Source organism: Dendrobates tinctorius, unplaced genomic scaffold, assembly GCF_039654945.1.
Source record: "Dendrobates tinctorius isolate UK_male_01 unplaced genomic scaffold, ASM3965494v1 ptg000065l, whole genome shotgun sequence".
NCBI lineage: Eukaryota > Metazoa > Chordata > Amphibia > Anura > Dendrobatidae > Dendrobates > Dendrobates tinctorius.
In genome coordinates, this window is record NW_027361733.1 from 20,160,869 (window position 1) to 20,188,527 (window position 27,659).

Below are 27,659 nucleotides of genomic sequence, written 5' to 3' on the forward strand. Positions count from 1 at the left end.
TTCTTTTTCTGAGCTACTCTCAACTTATTTATGACCACATCAAAGTTGAATGTGCAGGGAAAGAAAAAGCCTGTAAAAGCAAGATAGTGCAAAATTTGTAATTAAGTCCAATTTGAAAAATGATTTTTAGTTCCAAATGCATGCATTTAAAGGGGGTTGTCCAGACATGGGGTTCAAATTTGCAGTCACAGAGAGCGATTGCAGACTTTTTTATCCTAACAGCTCGAGCAGTGCCCAATATCAGGATTCTCCGGTGCTGGTGATTTGTATACATGCGGTCACGTGCCGACTAGGCGTGCGCAGCCTTGCTCAATACCAGTGAACTGTGCACGACTAGTTGGAATGTGGCTGAAAGTGTGATGATTGCTTTCGGCATCGGCACTACAGAATCCTGACCGTGCACACTATGCGAGCTGTGAGGAATCACAAGTCTGCCGTCACATAGAGTGACGGCAAACTTGAAGCCCAAGCCTGGACAACCTCTTTAAGAAGAAAAAAAGATTGTCCCAAAATGTGGACAACATTTTCCGAACCAATTCCTTAAAGATTTGATCCTTGATTCATCAAGACTGAAGTTTTATACCCCATTTTTGATGAATGGTGCGCTGGAGTTAGATGCACCAGATTCATTTAGGAGGCATAAATAACTCTGAGTTTATTGGCCAAGTCTGCCATAAAAAGCTGCAAAATGTTTGTGACATTTTAAGCACTTTTATGCCAAAAAATGGCGAACATTGCTCCATGAATCAGGGCCATAGACTGTGCCAGAAAAAGGTCAACAGTTTTTTTTTTCTTCTTTTTTCCAAGAAGATACATGGGATGTCACAATCATGTGAGTACAGGAGAACCAAGATCAATCATATTGCTTCTATTGTTTTCCTGAAAAAAAAAAGAAATATATATATAAGTAAAGCGAAATGAAATCAGGTGCATTTACAATGAGAACATAGCCCCAAGTGTCTGCAGATTTCCCCGAAGAAGTCACTTGACTGACACACAATCCTCACTCCGACATAATATTTTAGAAATATTTGCTTAAACTTTTTTTTGTGTGTGTGAAGTGAATTAAATCATTGTGACAAGTGTCTATTTTTGTCTATTTCATTAACCAACTGAATTGTATGATTTTTTCTCAACCAAAAGGATCCCCGGGGCCACACTGCTGCACTCATCGCAAGGCACATACCAAAAATAAAACAATAAAAGTCCGACACATGTGTGAACTTGTCACATATACAGAGGATTACTGTTTAATTACCTTCTGGTTTGCACATTAATTTCATTATCAAGTTACAATATAATTCTATGTTATAGTATTTTGTAAAGTTTGTGTGATACCATAATCCCAAACATCACATGGGCGACACATAGAACATGGGTCATGAATACTGATTGTTGTTCAAAGAATGTATTAAAAAAAATAGATTTTTTTTTATAAAGAAAAAATGGTGTACATTTTTAATATATTCATAATTTAAGATATAATTCAATTTGGATTTTTTTGTTAATATCTCATTGTCTCTAGTAGAAATTCCTGTGGCTGAATTGCTGATCTGTTTTCTACTGAGTAATACCAGAAACATGGGCTTCTCCGATTTATTGTCTTCCTTTTCAGTCTACCTCTAGGGCATAATTGACCACTTTTGGCCATAGGGAACTGGATGACTTCTGTGGAGGTCCAGATACCCACTGCCACAGCCCTCTATGCCCATTTCTCACCACCCCACTCCCTGTTTCTACTTCTCTAAATGTAGAAACCTCTGGTGTTACTTGTTTTTGAGAGGTTTCATATAGGATCTATGAGACTTTTTTGGGAGACCTGAAGGTCTCCACTTATTCTCAAAGCCATACAGATGTTCTGGTAGAGTTGGCAAGTATATTTGAAGTGGAGGACACCGGAGCGTTCAGCTGCATAGAAAGACATGCAGCCGCACACTCCGGTACTGAGTGCCAGCGGCAGTGCAGGTATTGAGGCAAGAGAGTTTCTCACATTGCACTCGCAAGTGTGACCCTGGCCGTAGGAACAGATCCCAGCAAGGTAAACTTTTTCCTGGGATGAAACTGGATCCCATCACAGGAACATAGGAAAATATTCTAATACTAGCTGAAGAGCCCGGCGCTGCCCGAGCATAGTAACTAACTGTGGTTAGTTATAACAAATTATAATTATCCTCCATCCCATAGTCCCGTGCCCATATACCCATCATACATATCCACTATCCCATAGGTCCGTGCCCATATACCCATCATACATATCCTCCATCCCATAGTCGAGTGCCCATATACCCATCACACATCCTCCATCCCATAGTCCCAAGCCCATATACCCATCACACATCCTCCATCCCATAGTCCCATGCCCATATACTGATCATACATATTCGCCATCCCATAGTCGAGTGACCATATACCCATCACACATCCTTCATCTCATAGTCCCATGCCCATATACCCATGATACATATCCTCCATCCCATAGTCCCGTGCCCATATACCCATCATACATATGCGCCTTCCCATAGTCCGGTGCCCATACACCCATCACACATCCTCCATCCCATAGTCCCGTGCCCATACACCCATCACACATCCTCCATCCCATAGTCCCGTGCCCATATACCCGTCATACATATCCTCATTCCCATAGTCCAGTGCCCATACACCCATCACATATCCTCCATCCCATAGTCCCGTGCCCATATATCCATCATACATATCCACCATCCCATAGGCCTGTGCCCATATACCCGTCATATATATCCTCCATCCCATAGTCGAGTGCCCATATACCAATCACACATCCTCCATCCCATAGTCCCAAGCCCATATACCCATCATACATATTCTCCATCCCATAGTCCCATGCCCATATACCCATCATATATATCCTCCATCCCATAGTCCCGTGCCCATATACCCATCATACATATTCGCCATCCCTTAGTCCAATGCCCATATACCCATCATACATATCCTCCTTCTCATAGTCCCATGCCCATATACCCATCATACATATTCTCCATCCCATAGTCCCATGCCCATATACCCATCATACATATTCTCCATCCCATAGTCCCATGCCCATATACCCATCATATATATCCTCCATCCCATAGTCCCGTGCCCATATACCCATCATACATATTCGCCATCCCTTAGTCCAATGCCCATATACCCATCATACATATTCGCCATCCCTTAGTCCAATGCCCATATACCCATCATACATATTCGCCATCCCTTAGTCCAATGCCCATATACTCATCACACATCCTCCATCCCATAGTCCCGTGCCCATATACCAATTATGACATCATCATCACCATGGCAACCGTTATGACATAAACATCCCCATTGCAACCTATGATGAATCAGCGTCGCCATGGCAACCATTATGACATCATAACGAGGCGTGGGGCTTGATACACACACACTTTTTCCCCATTATGTAGATAGGGGTAAAATTGTTTGGTAAATTGGAACGCACGGGGTTAAAATTTCACCTCACAACATAGCCTAGGACACTCTCGGGGTCCAGACGTGTGACTGTGCCAAATTTTGTGGCTGTAGCTGCGACGGTGCGGATGCCGATCCCGGACATACACACACACACATACAAACATACATACACTTGAGCTTTATATATTAGATTTCTCTTAGAGGAAATGCTCCCAGGTTATGCAATGTAGATCATACCAAAAGCCTAGAAAATGTGACATTGCAGGAAACGTTTACAATCAGAGAGCAGGTTTTCTGCTCTAGAGCTCCAAATCCTCTGAATAGAGTTACATGATAAAATTCTGTCACCAGCCACCACTAGAGGGAGCTCACTGCATTCATGTATGCCATATTACTGGGAATTTGTCAGCAGGTATTTGCTTTGTGATCGCAATGCAAAAACACATTATTTTTTTTTTTTATTTTTTTTTTTCTCATTTTGTCTTTTGTAGGTTTTGTAATCTCAATGCAGCATGATGTCCATTGTGGTGTCAGTTGCTTGTCTGCATGCTGTCATACAATCACAGTTTTCTTTGCTTCAGATCTAGCAAAGCTCAATACTGAGCCCTGTATAACCCCGCGCACACAACTGATTGGCAGCTTTTGTGTACACTGTGCTTGGGTAGTAAGTTGATAATCAGTGGTAGGAAATTGGGTTACATAGAGCGGGTTGAGTAGGAGGCATCAGACATCATGTCCTATAGTGAAAATCTCCTGCTGCTATAACACTATATGTAATGAAGTAATAACACATAGCCTAGTAAGTGACACATCGCTGGAATCAGGGTCTCAGCCCCTACATAGTACTGGTCTCAGATTACATATCAAAGCCTGCTCATAGATTCTCTTTAAGGCTCATTCACACATCAGTATTTGGTCAGTATTTTGCATCAGTGTTTGTATGCCAAAGCCAGGAATGGAACTTACCAAGCAAAAAATATAATTGAAAGACTGATGTCTGTTCTTTGTTTTGGAGACACTCCTGGTCTTGGCATACAAATACTGATGAAATACTGATCAAAAATACTGATGTGTGAAAGAGGCCTTAATCTGTATACAGTGTGCTCCCTCTAGTGTTTTCTGCAGGCTCACAAAACATTATGTATTAACTGTGGCCACAGATATAAGCCTATGACTGGGATCACGCATACGAGAAACTCGGACGAGTCTCGCATGTTAATACCCGGCACTGCCACCGGCACTCGGATCGGGGCATGCGGCTGCATAGAAATACATGCAGCTGCACACTCCAGTCCCGAGTGCCGGCGGCAGTGCCGGGTATTAACATGCGAGACTCGTCTGAGTTTCTCGCATGTGTGATCCCAACCTATAGCTTATATCTGCTTATACACAGCCATTTATTATATTGTGTTTGCAGAACTAAAGATTCCCTTTAAACCACTTTTGCTAAATCTCCTGATGAGCCAATATTCACAGGCAGCAACAGTGCCACCTACAGGTTATAATAAAATTAAAGGGCAAATACTTGAAAAAATTCTAAAAATTATTAAATTAAAAAAAGTATTGGCAATGAATGAATTGTATTTCTTTCTGGGTTTAACATAAAAAAATGACTCTTGAAGGCCATGTGTCTGCCAGTTATGGCAATAGACATTGTTATAATCTATGTAAATTCCGGACACTTCCGAAACTCATTATATAACTGGCTCCAAATAAAATTGCTATTGTGGATGGAAACAGAGAGCGAGGAGGCAATTAGACATTTACTTAGGTTCTAAGTATTTTCTCTAAGAAGAATCTTGCTCCACAGCTGCGTTTCATTTCTCTCTGATTAGCCTGACCTTTCCCCTTAAGGAAGTTGTTTAGCAAAAAAGGAAGAAAAAAAATTGTTTTAATCGTTTTAATCCATCCCCCCCACCTTCATGAAACGTTCCACAACCAACAAATATTTATCTATATTTTTTTCTTGTGCAATGTTTAGGATTGACAAAGTGGGGATTAGTATTTTAAATAAATATATATATATTATGCAAAAAAAAGTTGAAGCTTTCTGCTGCATAGAAATACTTGCAGCCGCACACTCCGGCGGCAGTGTCGGGTGTTGATGCCCGAGTTTCTCGCATTGCACTCGCAAGTGTGACCCCGGCCTAAATAAAAAAAAACTTTTTATAAAGGGTGAATATTTAGAACATGCTATCTCTCTCTTTTTTTTCCCTATCACTTCGGAAGCCTCCCTTGTCTAACAGTTATCGCAACTTGCCCATTGGGGCCATGGAGAATGGAATATTTGACATCTGACCCAAGTCTACCATGCTAGAGGAGCAACCACCTGAGTCCACCAGTGATCTCAAGGCTCTTCTAAACTTACGCCGATTCTGCGGGGGAATGTGGAGAGTCCCAGGTTGGTAGGAGGAGGTGTTTAGTGGTGTTGGGGTTCCAATGACATTTTGTGATAGCCCGGAGCCCCCACACTTCGATGGTTTCAATGCAGTGGACTCTGGGAAAATGGCACCTGCACAAATTGAGATCTTGGCACCAAGATCCCGGGAGACGATATCTCAGTGCCTAGATCTCAATCTGTACATGCGTGGTCTCCTGTGGCCATTTTCTCAGAGTCCACCGCATTGAAACCGTGGAAGAGCGGGTGCTCCTGGCTTTCACAAAACGACAAGCTCCGAAAACTAAATCTGAGCCAAGTGTCGCTGAGCATCATCGAAAAGCCACTTTCTACTTGATTGGGATGGGACTCACAGCATCCCCCGCGGCATCGCACCTCAGAACATCTCTTGTGACCCCAATCCTTCACCACCGCCACCCCACATCCAGTAAGTTGAATTCGAACTGTAAGATCGACCCCTATTTGACGCATTAAATCTTTTTTCCCTATTTTCCTCTTGAAAATTTGGGGTGCATCTTATGGTCCGGTGCGTCTTATAGTCTGAAAAATACGATATTTTCCCTGACTTCTAACGTTAATTCGCCTTGTTTCAAAAAAAATTCCATCCTCTAAGATGTTTTTCCAAATCATTCTTTCCTGAAAATTGGTTTTCTTTTAAATAAAAATAATTTGTACACCTTACATTATCATAATAATTTGGGGACATTTTCTGACTTTTGACCAACTTTTCCTCTGTTTGAAAATAAAGCCTAAGCATTTGTTCCTCTTATGTTCCTCTTGTCTTCTTGAAGTCAGCTTTTTGAATATTTAAGGATAAATAGCCAATTTTAAGTCTTGCTGACAGATGCCCAGTAAATATCTTCTCCACCGCTGCGTTCCCCACTCATCTTCGAGCCACTCACATATATTAATATGACAGATAGGTTTCCAGGTGTAAAATCTCTACAATAAGGCTAAAGGCGTATTTATGGGTAAACATACAGGTGAGTGCGGCAGCTTTAATTCTGAGCTGGAGAAATGTGCCTGTGTCCTATCAGAAAGTCTTATCTGTGTGATTGTACATTCTATGTTGACAGGCCTGTTCTCCTTGACACATTCTCTGACAATTTACCACTTTCAAAAAATACCTTCTTAAATATTTTTCTTAGTCTAAATTTTTTGGATTTATAGGTTATTTCCATTGACACAAAAAACAAAAATTTAGGTATTCAATTACAATGATTCATTTTTTGCATATATATTTTTTAACCCCTTCGCAACCTTGGACTTTTCAGTGTTTTGAGTTTCCGTTTTTCGCTCCCCTTCTTTTCAGAGCCATAACTTTTTATATTTTTCCATCAATATGGCCACGTGAAGGCTTGTTTTTTGCAGGACAAGTTGTATTTTTGAAAGACAACATTGGTTTTGCCATATAGTGTACAGGAAAATGGGAATAAAAATCCAAGTGTGGTGAAATTGAAAAAAAAAGTGTAATTTCACAATTGTCTTTTGTTTTGCTTTTTAATCACGTTCACTAACTGCTAAAACTGACCTGCCATTATGATTCTCCAGGTCATTACGAGTTCATAGACACTAAACATGTCTAGGTTATTTTTTATTTAAGTGGTAAAAAAAATTCAAAATTTCTGAAAAAAAAAAAAAAAGTGTCACCATTTTCCAAGACCTGTAGCATCTCCATTTTTCGTGTTCTCAGGTTGGGGGAAAGCTTATTTTTTGCGTGCCGAGCTGAAGTTTTTATTGATATCATTTTGGTGCAGATTTGATCTTTTGATTGCCCGTTATTGCATTTTAATGCAATGTTGTGGCGACCAAAAAAACGTAATTCTGGCGTTTTTACTTTTTTATCATTATGTTGTTTATTGATTGGAATAATTTTTTTTATATATTGTTAGAGCTGGCAATTCTGAACTCAGCGATACCAAATATGTGTTTTCTTTTTATTATTGTTTTATTTTGAATGGTGCAAAAGGGGGATGAGTTGATCTTTTGTATTTTTTAATATTTGTACTTTTTATTTTTATTCAGCCCTGCTCTATGTAGCTAAAATGATCACTTGTTATGAGCTCTGACCACTGGGCGGTAGGGGTCTGACACCTGGTACCCCCAACGATCAGCTGTTACCGGTGTTCTCAGCGCCAGCCAGAAGTACTTACATACGGAACTAGTGGTCTTCTGATAGTGGCCACCGCAGGGTACACATCCACCTCCTATTGATTTGAATAGGAGACAAATATATAGTACCAAGCCTCAGCCACTATCAAAAGACGGTCAGCTACGCAAGTGAGTACTTTCACCTAAGGATAGGCCATTGATGCTAAATTAGTGGAAACCTCTTTAGGTCTGGGTCAACATAACCAGGCAACTTTTAGTTAACTGCCGTAAGGTTGTCAACTTGGGGACTTTGTTCTGACACGTTCTTGACTACACAGCTCAGAGTTTATAGGACGGACCCCTCCGCTGACTCATGCACATAAGCATGGTTGAAGGCTTACCAATACCAAAAATTATACAAGCAATATGCATAGCATAATAGTATGAGTATTATAGCTCAGGTAACACCCTGCCCGCAGGGAAATATGAGAACAATTCTATAAGAGGTATGTTATACCTGCGGGCTGCACACCAATGGAGCAGGGACTCACACTGCCTGTGTGTCCGCCCCAACGCGCGTTTCAGAACCAACCTCCATCAGCTAAACCTTCACCCATGCTTATATGCATGATTCAAAACCATACGACTTGGTTTCTAGTGCAGGGCTAACTTTAATGCTCATGTGCTGTGTTTTTGCTTCACATGCTACATTTATTCCACCTCTCGTACTCTCCCATTTAGGTATGTTATAATTCTCTGCCTTGTGTGTCTATGCACGTTCTGTATAGATTGTGTACTCACGTTCTCTTCTATCTGTTTTTATTAATACTTAATAAAGGTTTGTTAAGGGCCTTTTACACAAGCGTCACCGATTTTGTAATGCAACAGCAATATCGCTAGCGATCTCGCTACATGTGACACTTACCTCCGACCGGCCCCCCGCTGCGATATTGCTGATCATGCTCGAACGTCCTGGGCCATTTTCTTCTTGTTGGTGTCCCGCTGGCGCCGACTAGCGACCCATGGGTGCAGGCAGAAGTCGTCATTATCGCTGCCGTGTGACAGGGAGTAGCGACTGCTGAGCATCGCTGGATCGTTGCTTTGTCGCTGGTGAGATCAGCCTGTTTGGCAGCTCACTAGCGACCCTTTAGCGATGCACCAGTGATCCTGATCGTTGTCGAGATTGCTGGTGCATCGCTAAATATAACGGGACCCTTATACTTTTACATGATATGGGACTGTGCGGTCGTCTCTTTTTCTACCTTCTTATTGTCATGTTCCATGACGATCTGTCCTTACTCTGTCTGCTACTTCGGTGGCAATAATCAATACTTTTTTTCAGCATTTTTGCACATACTTTATAACTGTGCCATTTGTTTCCATGAGCTACTGGTATTATCCTCTTAAGGGAATGTCTAATCGGAAAATAACCTATTGATTGGCAGGTTTTTCTGTTAAATGTATGTTTAAAAAATTTTGAAAAATATTCAGAATTGAGAGTCCTCAGTGGTTGTAAAAAATTTAGGGCATTTTTTTTTTCAGTACCACGATCTGTATGAAAAATAAAGATTAGAAACCTTGTAATGTTCAAAATGGCCACTGAGACTATTCAAGACTCTGCTCTTGCTGTTCTCGTGGAAATTCACGTGCATTAGCAGCAATAGACTGACTTAGACAGTATCTTATATATTGAATCATCTAATGAGCGTGTGCAAAGAACAATATGAAGGGTGGGAAATAGGAGGAGCTGTGAAAACATTTACTGTGATTGGTAGTTCCTATTTTGTCAGCTGATTATTGAGGTGTCACTTGTCATTGTAACCTTGCCTCTGAAGATAGGAGAAACTGCTGAAAACTCTTCCTGAAATGTCAAAAAATTAGAAAATTAAAAAAATAATAAATAACACACAAACTTAATTTTAAAATAACTAATTGTCTGTTTGTAGCTTCCAATCGGCTAAAAGCAGATTAGAATTGAGGTCTGGCCATCTCGTGGACAAAGTATTGGCACCATAGCATGGCACTATCACACCAGGACTGAAAAGGTTCTGCTAATAAAATGTCTAAACTACAGTTGAAAGTTGAAGGAATCACTTGATCCACAATTTATGGTGTGTATTATTGATAGCAGAGCTTGCGATGCAGTGGTCACAGTCTGAATGTTCAAGGGTGTTCCCTTAGAATCAGACCATCTAGAAGCCTAAGTAATCTCCTTTAGCTTGCTCAGTGGGCTTCCGTGACATCTTTCCAGGGAATTTGAGTATCTAGAAGGAATATTCATCCCTTGAGTCACCTTTGTTAGCTCTTTCAGAACAATTTTTAGGTTAAGGAATAAAAGTATTTGGCAAAAAATAAGAATTCCCTCACTCTTTTTAAGGTTCTGAGATAGCAAGTTGCTCAAGAAGACAGTAGAGCTAGGAGTTGTGATGACTTCTTTCTCATATATCTTTTATTCTTTTAAGTGCTATGAAGATATTGACTTGAGAAGTCCGTGCTCGCTGTTCAGTCATTCGTGTCTCATCGGAGGAGGACAGTGACAGATGTCACGTTGACTTAGCGTCAGTAAACCACAGGCCGCCTCTAGTTATCTGCTGCTTTCGGAAAGCATCTTGTGTGTACCCTCCAGTGAAATGAAGTGACAGGGGTTCTGTTCATGGATAGTTTTGACATTGTACGTTCTTCCCACATTCATGTCTGATATTAATAGAATTTACCATATAGATATATATATATTAGGATACAGTCGATGCAATGTGAGAATGATGTCTTCATTTCAGTCTTGTGAAGTGAGGGGAGAGAAATTTTGGAAAAAAACATAATTTAAAATTAAGTTAGACTCTGTCTTCATTTTAATCAGATTTGATATATGTACCACAAAGAATACTAGACTGGAACCTTATCGTAAGTCAATACTGTCTATTCGGCTGAAAATCGTGACCATGGAAGCTAACATGCACTTGTAAACATAGTCTTAGAGTTATGGCATCGCTTGTCCTGGAATTTAACATGATGGTTTTAAACCTCAGAAATATGATCTGACCACTGGATGTCTTCAGAGAAGCTCTTAGTCTCCATCCAATCAAGAATGATTAAAGTTTTCTTCTAAAGTGCCATCTTTAGGAGAGCACCACTACCTTGCCTCTTGCCTTTCTGTTTACCAGGGGTCAGCCTGCTCCTGAAGACTGGCTGCACTTGTGACCTGTATTATGCACCCTCCGATGCTACAGCAGCACTCAAGTAGGGCAGACACTAAAGGTGGCCAAATCGTCTGCTGCATCGATCTGGCCAGATTTAGATCAGCACTTACAAGCTCTATTAACAATAGCTTGTTTGTACTGCGCATGCTCAGCCACACTAATAGACCACCACGATGACCCAGTAAAGCCCCCATTACACACTGCGATATCACTAGCAATATCGCTGTAAAGTCACCGATTTTGTGACGTAGCAGCGATATTGCTAGCGATATCGCTATGTGCGATACTTACCCCCGACCGGCTCCCCCGCTGATTATCGCTGATCGCGCGAGAACGTCCTGGACCATTTCTCGTCGGGCGCTTCCTGCTGGGCTTCCTGTGGCGCCGATGAGCGACGCGTGGACGCGGGCGGGAGGACGTCAGGATCGCCGCGTCTGACAGGTAAGTAGCGACCCCCGACCCCAGCGATGTCGCTGGTAAAATCTGCCTGTGTGGCAGCTCACTAGCGACCACTTAGCGATGCACCAGCGATCTATATCGTTGTCGGGATCGCTGGTGCATCGCTAAGTGTAACGGTACCCTAACTTAGACATCAAGCGTTAAAAATGGAATTGAAATCTCTCCGTTCTTAAAAACAGCGAGGATTTTTTATAAGATTGAGATTAGGGTCACACGAGCGTAGATTCTCTCCTCAGAGAGAATCGGATTCATTATGGTAATAACATACTCTGATCCGAGTTTGGTCCGGAGTTGGAGTGCTATCCAATAATAAATCGGATAGCACTCATCCGATAAATATGGCAGTGTGAGCGAGCCCTAAATTTGCACATTTGCTTATTTGTTGCAAGTACTTTGCAATTGTAGCCATTATTCATGTTCAGACAACCGCTTTAAAGACTACATAGAAAATTGTATGGCTGCCTTTTTCTAAAATCAGGACCAACCCTGTCCAGGATGTGTGTCTTTTTACAGCTCCGTGTTATTCATTTCTCATTCACCTCATTGTGGCTGAGTTGCAATGCCAACCATAACCAAGGGGCAGGTGTGACGGGAAGAAAGCCATGTTCATTTAGTCCTTTACAACCCCCGTAGAGTAGATGCAGTGAACTGATAGCCACATATTACAATATACAATAGTGATCTATAAGTATAGCGATCTCAAAGATGATGACCTGTATGCTTATATAATGGGACTGGGACAGATAGTCTTCCTCAGGAAGTGGTCTTCTAGAGATTCAGATGAAATATTTTATAAAATGGACCAGTCTAGCGGCCCTGTTAGATCAATATGGCTTCCGATCCAATTCCTAATATCTCCAAAAAGAAGCATACAGGAAAGATATATATCTTTGTACCGGGTTATCCAGTGGATAGAAAAATATTTGGAATTGAGAGTCCTCAGTGGTTGATACCTTTTAATGGCTGATAAGATGGAAACAAATTGCAAGCTTTCGAGACTGCTCAGGTCTCTTCATCAGGCATATAGACTAATTCAAAATCTGAAGACAAGATAAAGACCCCCAATTCACATCAGGGCTACAAGATTCCAGATACTTTCAGCTGCATCACATCTAATGTGGTGTGCTTAATTATTTGTACTAAATGTCCAACTGGAGGTCTGTATGTGGGGTAGATTGGGCAAAAACTGAGAACAAGGATGAATTTTCATCACCACACAATAAGAGAAAAAAGAATGGATCTACCTGTGGTCAAACATTTTTGTATGCCTGATCACAGCACCATGGACCTGAAATTTCTTGTATTAATAGGTAACTTCACATCTCCGAGAGACAGAAGGGTCTGTGAGTACAAACTCATGACGACCTTTGACACACTCAGTGCAGGAATTAATGTGTCACATGGATTTAAGGAATTTGCCCCTCAGACCTTGTGGGGGCATCACAACACAGAACCAGACCCTACTCAGAGAAAAATAAAGCTTTCACACTCCTTATCTATGAACTGTACCAATATTTATGGCCACAACTGTCTATCACTCTCCGATAATGATAGTTCTGCTTCACGTCACTTGTCTTATCTGTTGCGTTATTTCTGTGCTGTGTTGTGTATAAATATGTGATTCCTCAGATGTTGTATTAGTCAATGCCTGATGAAGAGACTTGAGTAGTCTTGAAAGCTTGCAATTTGTTACCATCTTTTCAGTTAGCCATTAAAAGGTATCAACCACTGAGGACTCTCAATTCTGAATTTTTTCCAAGAAGATGTATGTTGCTCAAGTCTTCTGGAAGATCATAATGAAGAAGATATCTAACATGGCAACTACATAGGTTCAAAATCAAAACTGAAACTCTTAGAAGTCAGGGACTTGGTTTATGGACTTCTTTTTGGCTTTGCTGAACTTTGTTATTGATATACATTGAGGATGATATCACTTCTTGCAGTCTTCTGGAAATGCTTCAGTCTACACTTGGTTATTACAGGTACTTCGACAGCTAACAATTTTGTACTGCACCAATTTTGTACTTTTGTACTGCACCATACAGTATTTTGTCTTGACAAAAAAAAATCGTATGTTATAAAAAAAAAGGGACATAAATTGTTTCTGGTCAAATATATGGTCTTTATCTAACGTTGTCCTTATTCGTAAGTGCTCAAACATGTCTACTGGGCCAGTTATCTATTAGATTTCAGAATGTCTGATCCATCATTCCTATGGGAGATGATCCACTGCCATACGGGTCTGTCAACCACTTGTCTCCGACTCCCCAATGAAAACACCTGAAAGCTCAGCCGAGCTGAATATGTATATTATTGAGGAGTCGGAAGCAATGGTTGCTTGCCAAATGGACACTTTGTTGACAGCTAAGAAATAAATGGATTGGTGAATGAACGATCAAATGAATGGATGGATAGATAAATAAATGAATGAATAACCGGATGTTAGATGAATGAATGAGAGTGGATGGCTAAATAAATAAATTAATACATGGATGAAAAATGAATGAATGAGTGGATGGGTGAATGAATGAATGAATGAATGAATAGATGTTCGATAAATGAATTAGTAGATGGATGGATGAATAAGTGGATAAACAGGATAGAATGGATGGATGAATAAGTGAACAAACAGGATAGAATGGATGGATGGATGAATGAATAACTAGTAGAAAAGAATGAATAAATGAATGAATGTATGAATAGGGAAATATTATTGTACAGATTATTCCCATGTCCACCTGTTATAGGGGTATGTAGGAATTTCCAGTCATCCAAAAAGTTGAGAGTTGGAAATCACTGTTTTATTGTAGCAATCTCAGTTCCTCAAGGAAATTGCAAAGGGAAGTCGTTATCACAGAGCAAAGAGAACTCAAATTGGTCCATGTGAACCCCAGATGAAAGACGAGGGGGGGCTCGGTCATTCATTGACGTCTAGTGCTGTGTGTTTTTAGGCTTCCTCTGTCACCATAGTTGCTTGACCTTAATTGTTTCCATGCACAGAAGATGAGGTCCCAAGTCAGGATTAGCAGGAGACTCATACAAATTGCCTTGTATTCATTCATTAATCTGCCCACCTTCATAACCCCTCTATCCAGAAAGCATCCCCCCACCTTCACATAAGCTTCGAGTCCCATCTAAAAGAGACCAGCTGCTGATAATGTGTCCAAGCCTGCTGGTCCCAGGTTGTAATCGTTTGATTTGAGAAGAACTTGTGACAATCAATACTTTGACTAAAATATCTTCGATACTTCGGAATATGGTGATTCTGAATGGGGGATCAAGCCAGGGAGTTGTGGTCATAGAGGGACTGGATGCGAGAAGGCAAACAGTTAAGACCCTACTGTGAATAAAAAGGGGCTCAATGTTATCCCCTTCACGCTGTTTTATTGTGGGGTGTGGCGTTTTGTCTTATGTCTGTGTTGGGTACAGTAGTCTCCACATAGTGCTGTTATTGATAGCTCATCTTTACTTTGAACAGGACCCCCCACTGTTGAGCAAATTCTGGCCATGGTTCCTGATGACTACCAGTTCATTCAGAGTGATACATTTTGACCCCGATTCATTCAGACTTGTGTTTCATAAGGTAGTGTTATTAATGCGCGTTCAGGAATAAGTTGCGCTGAAGGCTCACTGACTATTCGCCAGAAATGTGTCTCCTGTAAGAAATGTTACTCTAGTCCATGACTGGAGTAACATTTCTGGTGTAAGGAACATTACCACCTTCCATAAATTTGAAAGTCGGGCATATCCAGCCCCCATCTGGCTGCAGCTGCTCCTTTTTGGAGCTGCTCGAAACTGGCGTAAAAACAGCAAAAGCCACAAAATTTGGGGGCAGCGCCACATCACACACAAATTTAGCATTTTTACAAACTGCTGTAAACACTCAGGATGTGAGTATCTGGGGGTCAAAGGGTTATGGAAGCGACACTTAAGCTGGAGTCACACATAGCGACTCACCAGCGATCCCGACAACGATATCAACGTGTCAGGATCGCTGGTGAGTCGCTACATGATCGCTGGTGAGCTGTCAAACAGACAGCTTCACCAGCGATCAGCACAGCGATGCCGAGCGTGCGGCGTCGCTGTGTATGTTAGTTATCAGCGTGCTGATGCAGGGAGCTGGTAACTAACGTACACATCGGGTATCCAAGGGACGTGCGTCCCTTAGATACCCGATGTGTACGTTAGTTACTAGCTCCCTGCATCAGCGCGCTGGTAACTAACGTACACATCGGGTTTCTAATGGACGCACGATGTGTACTTTAGTTACCAGCTGATCGCTGGTCTCCCGCCTGTCACATGCAGCGATGTGTGCTGGCCAGCGGGAGACCAGCGATGGAAGAAATGTCCAGAGGTTTCCAAGAGCGATCAGCGATACCGGCAGGGGGGCAGGTCGCTGATCGCTGTTACACACAGCGATCTCGCTGGTGAGATCGCTATTGTGTCACAAAACTTGTGTGATGGGGCCTTTAGAGGTAAATTAGATGGTGCTCTGCTATGATCAGGGGTGATAAATAGAAACTGGGCAGATTTATAAAAAAACTGTGTGTTTTGCCCATAGCGACCAATCAAAGCTCAACTTTTATTTCATATTCTGCTTTTGAAAAAATAAAAGCTTTACTGCGATTGATTGCTATGGGTAACAAAGACAGCTTTCAGTAATCGGCCCAATTTGTGTACATACTTGGAGACTCTCGGAGACCTTCCAGACTTTTCAGAGTTGGCAAATTAACCATGTGCCAGAGAAACCTCCCAAAACTTCCCAGAAATCATTGCTTCCGGAAGGTTTCAGGATGCTCTCTCATCACTTAGCGTCCTGATTAGAGTTGAGCGATACCAGCCGATACTTGAAAATATCGGATCGGAATGGATCGGCCGATCTTAAAAAAAGTATCGGTATCGCCGATTCCGATACCGGGAACCAATGCAAGTCAATGGGGCCAAAATATCGGAATTAAAAAAAACCCTTTCTTTCCTTGTAGGTTAATTCTACATGAAGAAAAACAACTAAGAATAATGTAGAATGTATTGTGGGAGGTGGAGGAGACATTAAAGCCATAGAGGTTTAGCCCAATCAAATGGAATAGCAGGAATTAAACTTTTTTTTTAAAGACGTTAGGAGTTACAAAGATATTGACTATGTTAGCCTCATTTATATTTTGCCAGACATGTATGTCTTCTTCTTCTTTCTTCTTTCTTCTTCTTTCTTCTTCTTCTTCTTCCTTTTTTTACCTTCTTCTTCTTCTTATTCCTTTTTTTACCTTCTTCTTCTTCTTCTTATTCCTTTTCTTACATTCTTCTTCTTCTTCTTCCTTTTTTTACATTCTTCTTCTTCTTCCTTTTTTTAAATTCTTCTTCTTCCTTTTTTTAAATTCTTCTACTTCCTTTTTTTACATTCTTCTTCTTCCTTTTCTTACATTCTTCATATTCTTCTTATTCAACAATTATTATTCTACATATTCAACTTCTTCATCTTCTTCCTATTCTTCTTCATCATATTCTTGTTTGTGTCAGGCATTCCTGTAGTTGTTATCTAGAAAAGTTAGAAGTTTACACCTTCCGTTCTGCCTGTCACAAAAGATTTACAACAGGATTTGTCCGCGTTCAGTTTGGCCTGCAGCAGCAGGCCTTTTCCAGGGGCACCACGAGGAGGAACGGACTCACCCCCATACACTGCTTAGTCTTCTTCTGCTTATAAATAAGATAATATCATTTGCTCAGAGTATTAGTCTTATGCTTAATGTTCTTCTGCTTTGTTTTTTTATGCTTCTTTGTCTTCTCTCTCTTGTTGTTCTGCATCTTGGTGGTTGTCTTCCTGTTCTTTGTCCTCTTGAACCAGCTGACGGTACTGGCACCCGGAGGGGCAGCAGAAGGAACAAGAGCCAATGGCACTACCGAGGACCAGCTGACGGTGCTGGAACCCGGTTACTAAGCAGGAGGTACCTGTGCTACAAAGCACTACCAAGGACCATCAGACGTTGCCGCAACTCGGATACCGAGATGGAGGCACCTAGGCCAAAGGCTCTGACGAGAACCAGCTGACGGTGCTGGAACCCGGAGGGGTAGCAGAAGCTGCAAGAGCAAATGGAAATAGCGAGGACCAGCTGACAGTGCTGGCACCCGGAGGGGCAGCAGAAGGAATAAGAGCCAATGGCACAACCGAGGACCAGCTGACGGTGCTGGAACCCGGTTACTAAGCAGGAGGTACCTGTGCTACAAAGCACTACCAAGGACCAGCAGACGTTGCCGCAACTCGGATACCGAGATGGAGGCACCTAGGCCAAAGGCTCTGACGAGAACCAGCTGACGGTGCTGGAACCCGGAGGGGTAGCAGAAGTTACCCCTGAAAAGCAAAGTTGGCATGCCGCAAGCTGGCCGCAGTTACCGAATCACACAGTCCTACAGGGGGTGCTTGTCCTACTGGCACTACGGAACAAGCCTTTCTTACCAGAACCCGCAGTCCACATAGGAAGCACCTAAACTGCTGGCACCCTAGCCATACTAGTTATGGGAATGTGGACAGAGCAGGCGACATTGCCGGACACACAACAGGGGATTAACTGACCGGACTGAACACCTGGAACACAGGAACAAGTGTGGATTGTGCAGACGCCACTTCGGAGCTGTAACTGGCGGGGTTGGAGGACAGGGGAAATACGAAAATCAGTGAAGCCACAGGCCTAAGTGGAGCACGGTTAATAATCAGTAGTAGTAGGACTGTGTAGGCAGCAGGAGACTTGCCATCTCCACAGCAGGGGAACAGCTGGCAGTGCTGAACCCCACTAACACTCGAACGAATGTGTTTGGCTCTGTGGAGACGACACTTCTGAACACCAACTGACGCTGTTGGATCCCAGGATCAGGCGTGGAGCAGGCTGGGGCCTACTGGATTTTGGCAGGTGAAGGCAGCAGGAGACTTGCCATCTCCACAGCAGGGGAACAGCTGGCAGTGCTGAACCCCACTAACACTTGAACGAATGTGTTTGGCTCTGTGGAGACGACACTTCTGAACACCAACTGACGCTGTTGGAGCCCAGGATCAGGCGTGGAGCAGGCTGGGGCCTACTGGATTTTGGCAGGTGAAGGCAGCAGGAGACTTGCCATCTCCACAGCAGGGGAACAGCTGGCAGTGCTGAACCCCACTAACACTTGAACGAATGTGTTTGGCTCTGTGGAGACGACACTTCTGAACACCAACTGATGCTGTTGGAGCCCAGGATCAGGCGTGGAGCAGGCTGGGGCCTACTGGATTTTGGCAGGTGAAGGCAGCAGGAGACTTGCCATCTCCACAGCAGGGGAACAGCTGGCAGTGCTGAACCCCACTAACACTTGAACGAATGTGTTTGGCTCTGTGGAGACGACACTTCTGAACACCAACTGATGCTGTTGGAGCCCAGGATCAGGCGTGGAGCAGGCTGGGGCCTACTGGATTTTGGCAGGTGAAGGCAGCAGGAGACTTGCCATCTCCACAGCAGGGGAACAGCTGGCAGTGCTGAACCCCACTAACACTTGAACGAATGTGTTTGGCTCTGTGGAGACGACACTTCTGAACACCAACTGACGCTGTTGGAGCCCAGGATCAGGCGTGGAGCAGGCTGGGGCCTACTGGATTTTGGCTGGTGTAGGCAGCAGGAGACTTGCCATCTCCACAGCAGGGGAACAGCTGGCAGTGCTGAACCCCACTAACACTTGAACGAATGTGTTTGGCTCTGTGGAGACGACACTTCTGAACACCAACTGACGCTGTTGGAGCCCAGGATCAGGCGTGGAGCAGGCTGGGGCCTACTGGATTTTGGCAGGTGAAGGCAGCAGGAGACTTGCCATCTCCACAGCAGGGGAACAGCTGGCAGTGCTGAACCCCACTAACACTTGAACGAATGTGTTTGGCTCTGTGGAGACGACACTTCTGAACACCAACTGACGCTGTTGGAGCCCAGGATCAGGCGTGGAGCAGGCTGGGGCCTACTGGATTTTGGCAGGTGAAGGCAGCAGGAGACTTGCCATCTCCACAGCAGGGGAACAGCTGGCAGTGCTGAACCCCACTAACACTTGAACGAATGTGTTTGGCTCTGTGGAGACGACACTTCTGAACACCAACTGACGCTGTTGGAGCCCAGGATCAGGCGTGGAGCAGGCTGGGGCCTACTGGATTTTGGCAGGTGAAGGCAGCAGGAGACTTGCCATCTCCACAGCAGGGGAACAGCTGGCAGTGCTGAACCCCACTAACACTTGAACGAATGTGTTTGGCTCTGCGGAGACGACACTTCTGAACACCAACTGACGCTGTTGGAGCCCAGGATCAGGCGTGGAGCAGGCTGGGGCCTACTGGATTTTGGCTGGTGTAGGCAGCAGGAGACTTGCCATCTCCACAGCAGGGGAACAGCTGGCAGTGCTGAACCCCACTAACACTTGAACGAATGTGTTTGGCTGTGTGGAGACGACACTTCTGAACACCAACTGACGCTGTTGGAGCCCAGGATCAGGCGTGGAGCAGGCTGGGGCCTACTGGATTTGGGCTGGTGTAGGCAGCAGGAGACTTGCCATCTCCACAGCAGGGGAACAGCTGTCAGTGCTGAACCCCACTAACACTCGAACGAATGTGTTTGGCTCTGTGGAGACGACACTTCTGAACACCAACTGACGCTGTTGGAGCCCAGGATTAGGCGAGGAGCAGGCTGGGGCCTGTTGCTTTTGGCAGGTGAAGGCAGCAGTAGACTTGCCATCTCCACAGCAGGGGAACAGCTGGCAGTGCTGAACCCCACTAACACTTGAACGAATGTGTTTGGCTCTGTGGAGACGACACTTCTGAACACCAACTGACGCTGTTGGAGCCCAGGATTACGCATGCCGCAGGCAGAGGCCAATGGGCAGCGGTTTTTATGGAGGTTGTTGACTACTACTGATTCTAACCATGCTCCACTTAGGCCTCTGGCTCCACTGTCTCTACTATTTACCCTGGCCTCCAACCCCGCCAGCTACATCTCTGAAGTGGCGTCAGCACAATCTGCACTTGTTCCTGTGTTACTGGTGCTCAGTCCCGTCAGTTGATCCCCTGATGTTTGTCCGGCAAGTTCGCCAGCTCTGTCCTCATTCCCACTACTGGTTATGGGAATGTGGACAGAGCAGGAGACCTTGCCGGACACACATCAGGGGATAAACTGATGGGACTGAGCCACAGGAACACAGGAACAAGTGTAGATTGTGCTGACGCCACTTCAGAGATGTAGATGGCGGGGTTGGAGGCCAGGGGAAATAGTAGAGACAGTGGAGCCAGAGACCTAAGTTGGGCACGGTTAAAAATCAGTAGTGGTTTGAATGTTGATGGAGCTGGTGACTTTGCCGTCCACACAGCAGGGGATCAGCTGGCGTTACTGAACCCCACTAATACAGGAGCTAGTGTGTTTCTCTGTGCAGACGACACATCTAAGCGACAACTGGCTGTGTTGAAGCACAGGGATTATAGTTCAGGTGGTAGAAAAATGAACACACCAGCAGACCTGGATACAGTTGCCAACCACTAATTTAGTCTGTAAGAGGAATGGCAAAGTCTTTGGAGATCCAGGCCTTGTTCATTTTCAGAAAAGTCAGCCGGTCAACATTATCGGAAGATAGTCGCGTGCGACGGTCTCTTAGTACACCACCTGCGGCACTAAAGACACGTTCCGATAATACACTGGCAGCAGGGCAAGCCAGCACCTCCAATGCATACTGGCTAAGCTCTGGCCATGTATCCAGCTTAGAGACCCAAAACTTGAAGGGGGAAGAGCCATCTGGGAGTACAGCGACAGGGCAAGACATGTAGTCTGACACCATCTGACGGAAGCGTTGCTTCCTGCTGACTCGAGGCGTCGCTGATGGTGTAGACAATTGTGGTGGACACACAAAACTTTGCCACATTTGGGCCATAGTGGTCTTGCCTTGTGCTGCGGCGCTGCCTCTGCTCCCTCTTTGTGCAGAGTTTCCTCCACTGCCTCGACGCACAGAGCTGCTTTGTAAAGCACTAGCAACAATGCTGTCGGGTGGAATGGAAAACATTATGGACTGCACCAGTGACTCTTCGTACTCCTGCAGTTTACGCTCCCGGTTCAACGTTGGTATGAGCCTTTGTACGCTGTCCCGGTAGCGAGGATCTAGGAGGGTGTACACCCAATAATCAGCCGAGACGAGAATGTGGGCGATGCGGCGGTCGTTTCTCAGGCACTGCAGCATGAAATCAACCATGTGCTGCAGACTCCCAACTGCCAAAGAACCGCTGTCCCCTGTTTGAGGCGTGACCTCGGCCTGCTCTGCATCACCCCACCCTCGCTGTACATACTGAGTAGAGGTTTGTGTACCCTCCTCCTCTGGAGAGATGTCTTCCTCCTCCATCGACTCCTCCTCATCCTCCTCACAAAGTGTCCCCTGCCTAGGCCTTTGTGAGGAAACACGTAGCGCAGACTGTCCAGAAGCAGATGGCATTTGGGACTCCTCATCCTCCACCTCTTCCGAAACCTCATCCCTTAGTGCTTGCAGTGTTCGTTGAAGCAGGCAGATAAGGGGGACAGTCATGCTGACTAGTGCATCATCTGCACTCGCCATCCGCGTGGATTCATCGAAGGCACGCAAAACGAGGCAGATGTCCTTCATAGAGGCCCACTCAATGGTGCTGAAGTGTGAAAGGCGCACAGTGCGACTTGTTTGCGCCTGATGCAGCTGGTACTCCATGACTGCTGCCTGCTGCTCACACAACCGCTCCAACATATGTAACGTTGAATTCCACCGGGTGGGTAGGTCACATATGATGCGATGTTCCGGAAGGGCAAATCGTCGCTGCAGAGCAGCGAGGCGCGATCTTGCCGTGCTGGAACGCCGCAAGTGAGCGCACTCTATGCGGACCTTGTGCAACAGTGCATCAAGATCCGGATAGTCCCTCAGAAAGCTCTGCACGACCAAGTTAAGCACATGTGCCAGACATGGGATGTGTGTGAGGTTGCCTAGGCCAAGAGCTGCCACCAGATTTCGGCCATTGTCACACACTACCAAGCCCGGCTGGAGATTCGCTGGCCCAAACCACACATCGCTCTCCAGCTTGATAGCATTCCAGAGCTCCTGCGCTGTGTGGCTTCGATTCCCCAAAGAAATTAATTTGAGTACAGCCTGTTGACGTTTGGCCACGGCTGTGCTCATATCGGTCGTAACAGGCTCCTGCTCTGCTGTTTCTGAGGAACTTGAGTAGGAGGAGGAGTCTATGTGTACAGACTGGAGTCCTGCAATCCATGGCGTTGGAAGAACACGTACAGCGCCACTCTCCAGATCTGTACCCGGCTCCACAACATTGACCCAGTGGGCAGTGAGGGAAAGGTATCGTCCCTGTCCATGGTTACTGGTCCACGCATCGGTGGTCAGGTGGACCTTGCTACTAACGGCGTTTAGTAGCGCATGTTTTATTTTGCCCTCAACATGTTTCTGCAGGGCAGGGACGGCTCGCCTGCTGAAATAAAAGCGGCTGGGCACGTTGTATTGGGGGACTGCCAATGCCATTAAGTCCCGGAAGGTGTCAGTGTCCACCAGCCTGAATGACAGCATTTCAACTGCCAGAAGTTTGGCAATGCCAGCATTCAGAGACTGTGCTCGGGGATGGTTTGCCGAGTAAGGGCGCCTTTTATCCCATGCCTGTGCTACCGATGGCTGTGATGGATGGGAACGTGCTGCTATGGGTGGAATCTGACAGGGTCTCCGGACAACAGTGGCAGAGGTTCTTCCTTGGCGATCCTGTGAGGAAGCCGAACCAGCAGTGCGTAAGCTGGAGGAAGAGGCCCCAACACGAACTGAAGAGGTGGTAGGTGGTGCTGTACGTTGGCCTACGTCTTCAGGGTGTCTCTGCAACTCCAACTCGTGCTTGGTGCGCACATGTTTCCACATATTTGTGGTATTGAGGTTGCTGACATTTCTCCCTCTTTTGACTATCTGATGACACAGCTTGCATTTGACAAAGCAAATGTCATCTGCAACTGCGTCAAAAAAGGACCACGCACTGCAACTCTTGGGAGCGCCCGTTTTGCCTTTGGAATGAGGAATGCTCCTAACGGGTGCCGAAGTGGAGGGTACAGGCAACCAAGTCTTCCCCCTCCCTCTGCCTCCTGTTTTGGCCGGTAGGGGAATCTCTTCCTCCAAGCTGCTCCCACCACCTTCCTGTTCCTCATGCCATGATGGGTCAAGGACCTCATCATCTTCCCTCCCCTCTTCAAACAGCTGCTTCTCCGGGGTTGTCTCGCCAGCACCGTACGCACCAGAAAGTGGCAACTGAGTCTCGTCATCATCTGATGCGTACTGAGGTGTGCTGACCATAGGCACTGGCCCACTCGCCTCTTCAGATTCAGAGGGACAAAGAAGTTGCGCATCACTGCATACTCCCTCTTCTTCACATTCAGGAATGCTGCTTGGCTGGCCCCCTCTTTCCAAGCCAACAGATTCTGAGAACAGAAGTAGAGACTGTGATGGCTCCTGTCCATGTCTCTCTGACGGCCTGGGCACTTTGGCAGGTGGTGAAGAGACAGATGGTTGCTCTTCGGTGCTCTGGCCCTGAGAGGGGATGTGGAAGTAATTGAAGTCGATGCGTTAGCTGCCATCCATCCGACAACGGCTTCAATTTGTTCCTCCCGCAGCAGTGGGGTACGTTGAGGTCCTACAAAGCTGCGCATAAAGGACTGTTGCCTGCTAAAACTGGGGGATGCTGATCCACTGGTGCCCGCAGCAGGCCCAGAATCCCCACGTCCTCTACCTGCAGAATCCCCACGTCCTCTCCCTGCAGAATCCCCACGTCCTCTCCCTGCTGAAACTCCACGCCCACGCCCACGCGCCTTACTCCCTGCCTTCTTCATCTTGCCAGACTGCTTAAGATAGGCAGAAAAGTACAAAGGGGGGCCTTAGTGTGCTTATTCCTGAACAGCTGGTTACAGGTACAAGAAACACTAATTTTATGAAGTGTGTGTGTGTGGACTACACTTTAATAGGAGCTGATGTGGCCTACACAAGTTCCAAATGTAGTGTTTGGTGTACTTTTTTTGTGGTTTCTTTGTTGGAAACAAACTCAAAGTATGTGAACAAAGAATTGAAACTGATAGTATCACCAACTTTTTGGAGCTATTACAATGCAGGCAGGTAACCTACAATGCAAAAGATGAGGCTCCAAAAAAATTGGGTAATACTAATCTGGCTGCGCCGGCAGGGCACAAGCCAGAAAAAAAGGCTCCTCTATCTACTCCTCTATCTACTCCTATATAGTGTTTGCAACCAACCAATGTTGATGGATACGGATGGATGCACACTAATAGAAGAAAAAATGAGCTGCACTCAAAGACAAATATGTGTGAGGCAGTGACGCACGTTGAGCGTCCTACAACCAGACGTAGCTGCAGGACACTCTACTCAGCGTGAGCTGCACTCACACACAGTCAGAGACCTCTCAGACAGCTGTGAACAGTGCAGCTAAGTGGGCACTGGCACTGACAGGCTGCAGAAAGGCTCCGCTGTGTACTCCTATATAGTGTTTGCAACCACCGTAGATGGAGACGGATGGATGCACACTAATAGAAGAAAAAATGAGCTGCAATAAAAGAAAAATGTGTGAGGCAGTGACACGCTGAGCGTCCTACAACCAGACGTAGCTGCAGGACACACTACTCAGCGTGAGCTGCACTCACACACAGTCAGAGACCTCTCAGACAGCCGTGAACAGTGCAGCAAAGTGGACACTATCACTGAAAACCTGCAGAAAGGCTCCGCTGTCTACTACTAGTGTTTGCAACCAACGTATATGGATACGGATGGAAGCACACTAGATTGAAATTATGTAAAAAATGCAGCTCAAAAATTAAAAGATGTATGAGGCAGCAGTGATCACACTGGGTGGCCTACAGCCTGACGTGGCTGCAGGACCCACTCCACAGCGTGAGCTGCACTCACACAGCCCTTGCAGACAGCTATTAAAACAGCGCTGCTGGGCTAAAAAAATGCTACTGTGGTGGATTATGTAGCCTGGGTAGAGCAATAGATATGTTTGATGATCGCTATTTCTAACTGTCCCTCACAGTCTTCAACAGCAGCCTGTCCCTAACTGAATTCACAGCAGAGTGAACCAGAAATGGCGGCTGCGGTGGCTTTTATAGTGCATCATGACATCATTTCGGCAGCCAATCACAGCCATGCCAATAGTTAACATGCCTACATGCCTAACAGGATGTGCCCACACTTCGGAGGATTCCCATTGGCTTAATCAAAGCAAGCAGGCTCATAGCATGATGGGAACTTCCGATTCCGATTCCGGAATCCGATATGACAAAAGTATCGGAAGTCAGTATCGGAATTCCGATACCGCTAATATCGGCCGATACCCGATACTTGCGGTATCGGAATGCTCAACACTAGTCCTGATGTCAAATTGCACATTTGGGAGGGGGATGACTTGTGGGAAATGTTTTTTGGATGGGATGTGAACTCAAAAGTGACTGTTGCTATGGGAAAAAAAAGTGGCAGAGGGCCACAAAGCCTTTGGGCCTCCTCAGGGGCAACTGCTACCTCATCACCCCTTTAGCTACACCTATAGCTCCACAGCATAGGGATGATGGGAGTGATACACTGCATGTGTCATACATAGGTGTGAATGTCAGCTCCCAGGGACATAGATGATGTCCCTGGGAGCTGACTACAAGCTGGTATATAGCTACTGATTATGTTGCTGCTATATGAGCAGTGTGATATTAACAGACTAACAGATAATCAGTCATGTATGTAAAGGTAACGTCTGGGAGAGGAGGATGTCATGCGTTCCATCACGTGTTCTCCCGGGTCAGATGATACTCCCTTCTCCTTGAATATCCTGCAGGTAAGACAAACAGTCTATGGGTTTTGTTTGTGATTCCCAAATCATCTGTATATTTGTTCAGCCCTCGCTGCGAGTCACAAGTATGTCACCATGTATTGTACTGTGCGTCCTGTTTGCAGTAAGTGGGTCCGATGTCCCCAGATCTCACCTCACATGACCCGAGCAGCACCAAAACTGGATTTTCCATCTACAAAATGCAATTATATTGTGGCTGAATGGGAATTTTCCAGATAAAATCAAACCTTCTCTTCCTCATTTTATGATTTTGCACAGATTTAGTTAAATGTGGCGTGATGGCCCCAAAGTAATACTGAGCAGACTTAACCCTTCATCTCCGAGGCTTTATCTCCCAAAGGGACTAACTAAAAATGAATACAGGGTGAAGATCCAAGCTTCCCCATATTTCTCCATCACCCGCAAAGGACTCTTCAAATGAGAACCCTGATAACATAAAGTAAATGATATGTCTAAGCTGTGTGCTCTGGAAAGGAAAGAATTAAAACATTCAGATTCAAGGAGTCCAACAGCATCAGTTTCAGTTTTTCAAGTTTGAAAATTTTAACTCTTCCATAGTGCACACCTTATAGGTTACAGAAACTTAATTGAAGAAAGTCAAATGTGCTCAGCTATCTTCATCGCCACCTGACGCTCCATTTATCACCTCCTGGACTGTCTTGCAAGGAAGAACTCAAGACACATGGCCTGGTGAACGGTGGGGAGCCACACCAATGAAATCTGACTTCGCTAGCGTCACCGAATTTTCAAAAAATATTAAATTTGCGGAGAATAAATTTTCTCAATACTGGAAAGTTTATAAGTACTCAGAAAATACACATGGATCAGATGAGAAAGAGAGAAAACCCCGTTGACCATACGAGCTTACGCTCTACAACAAAGAGCAAGAGTGGACACGGGCAGAAGAAGGCCCCTGTGCAAGAACAAAACATGGGCCCTTTGCAACCTAATAACTTATCATAATACACAACTCCACCTGCTTTGGAGCTATAAGTGGGACCCCTTACCATTTTGGTCTCTATGCAGATGCACAGGTTGCACAAATGTTATATCTACTCCTGGTGGACATAAAGAGACAAAGAGGACCCGACTAATCATGAGTTTACACTCTACAGTAGACAAGAGAGAGAGAGGGGAGGACCATGCTGACCATAAGAGCTCACACTCAACAGGAGAG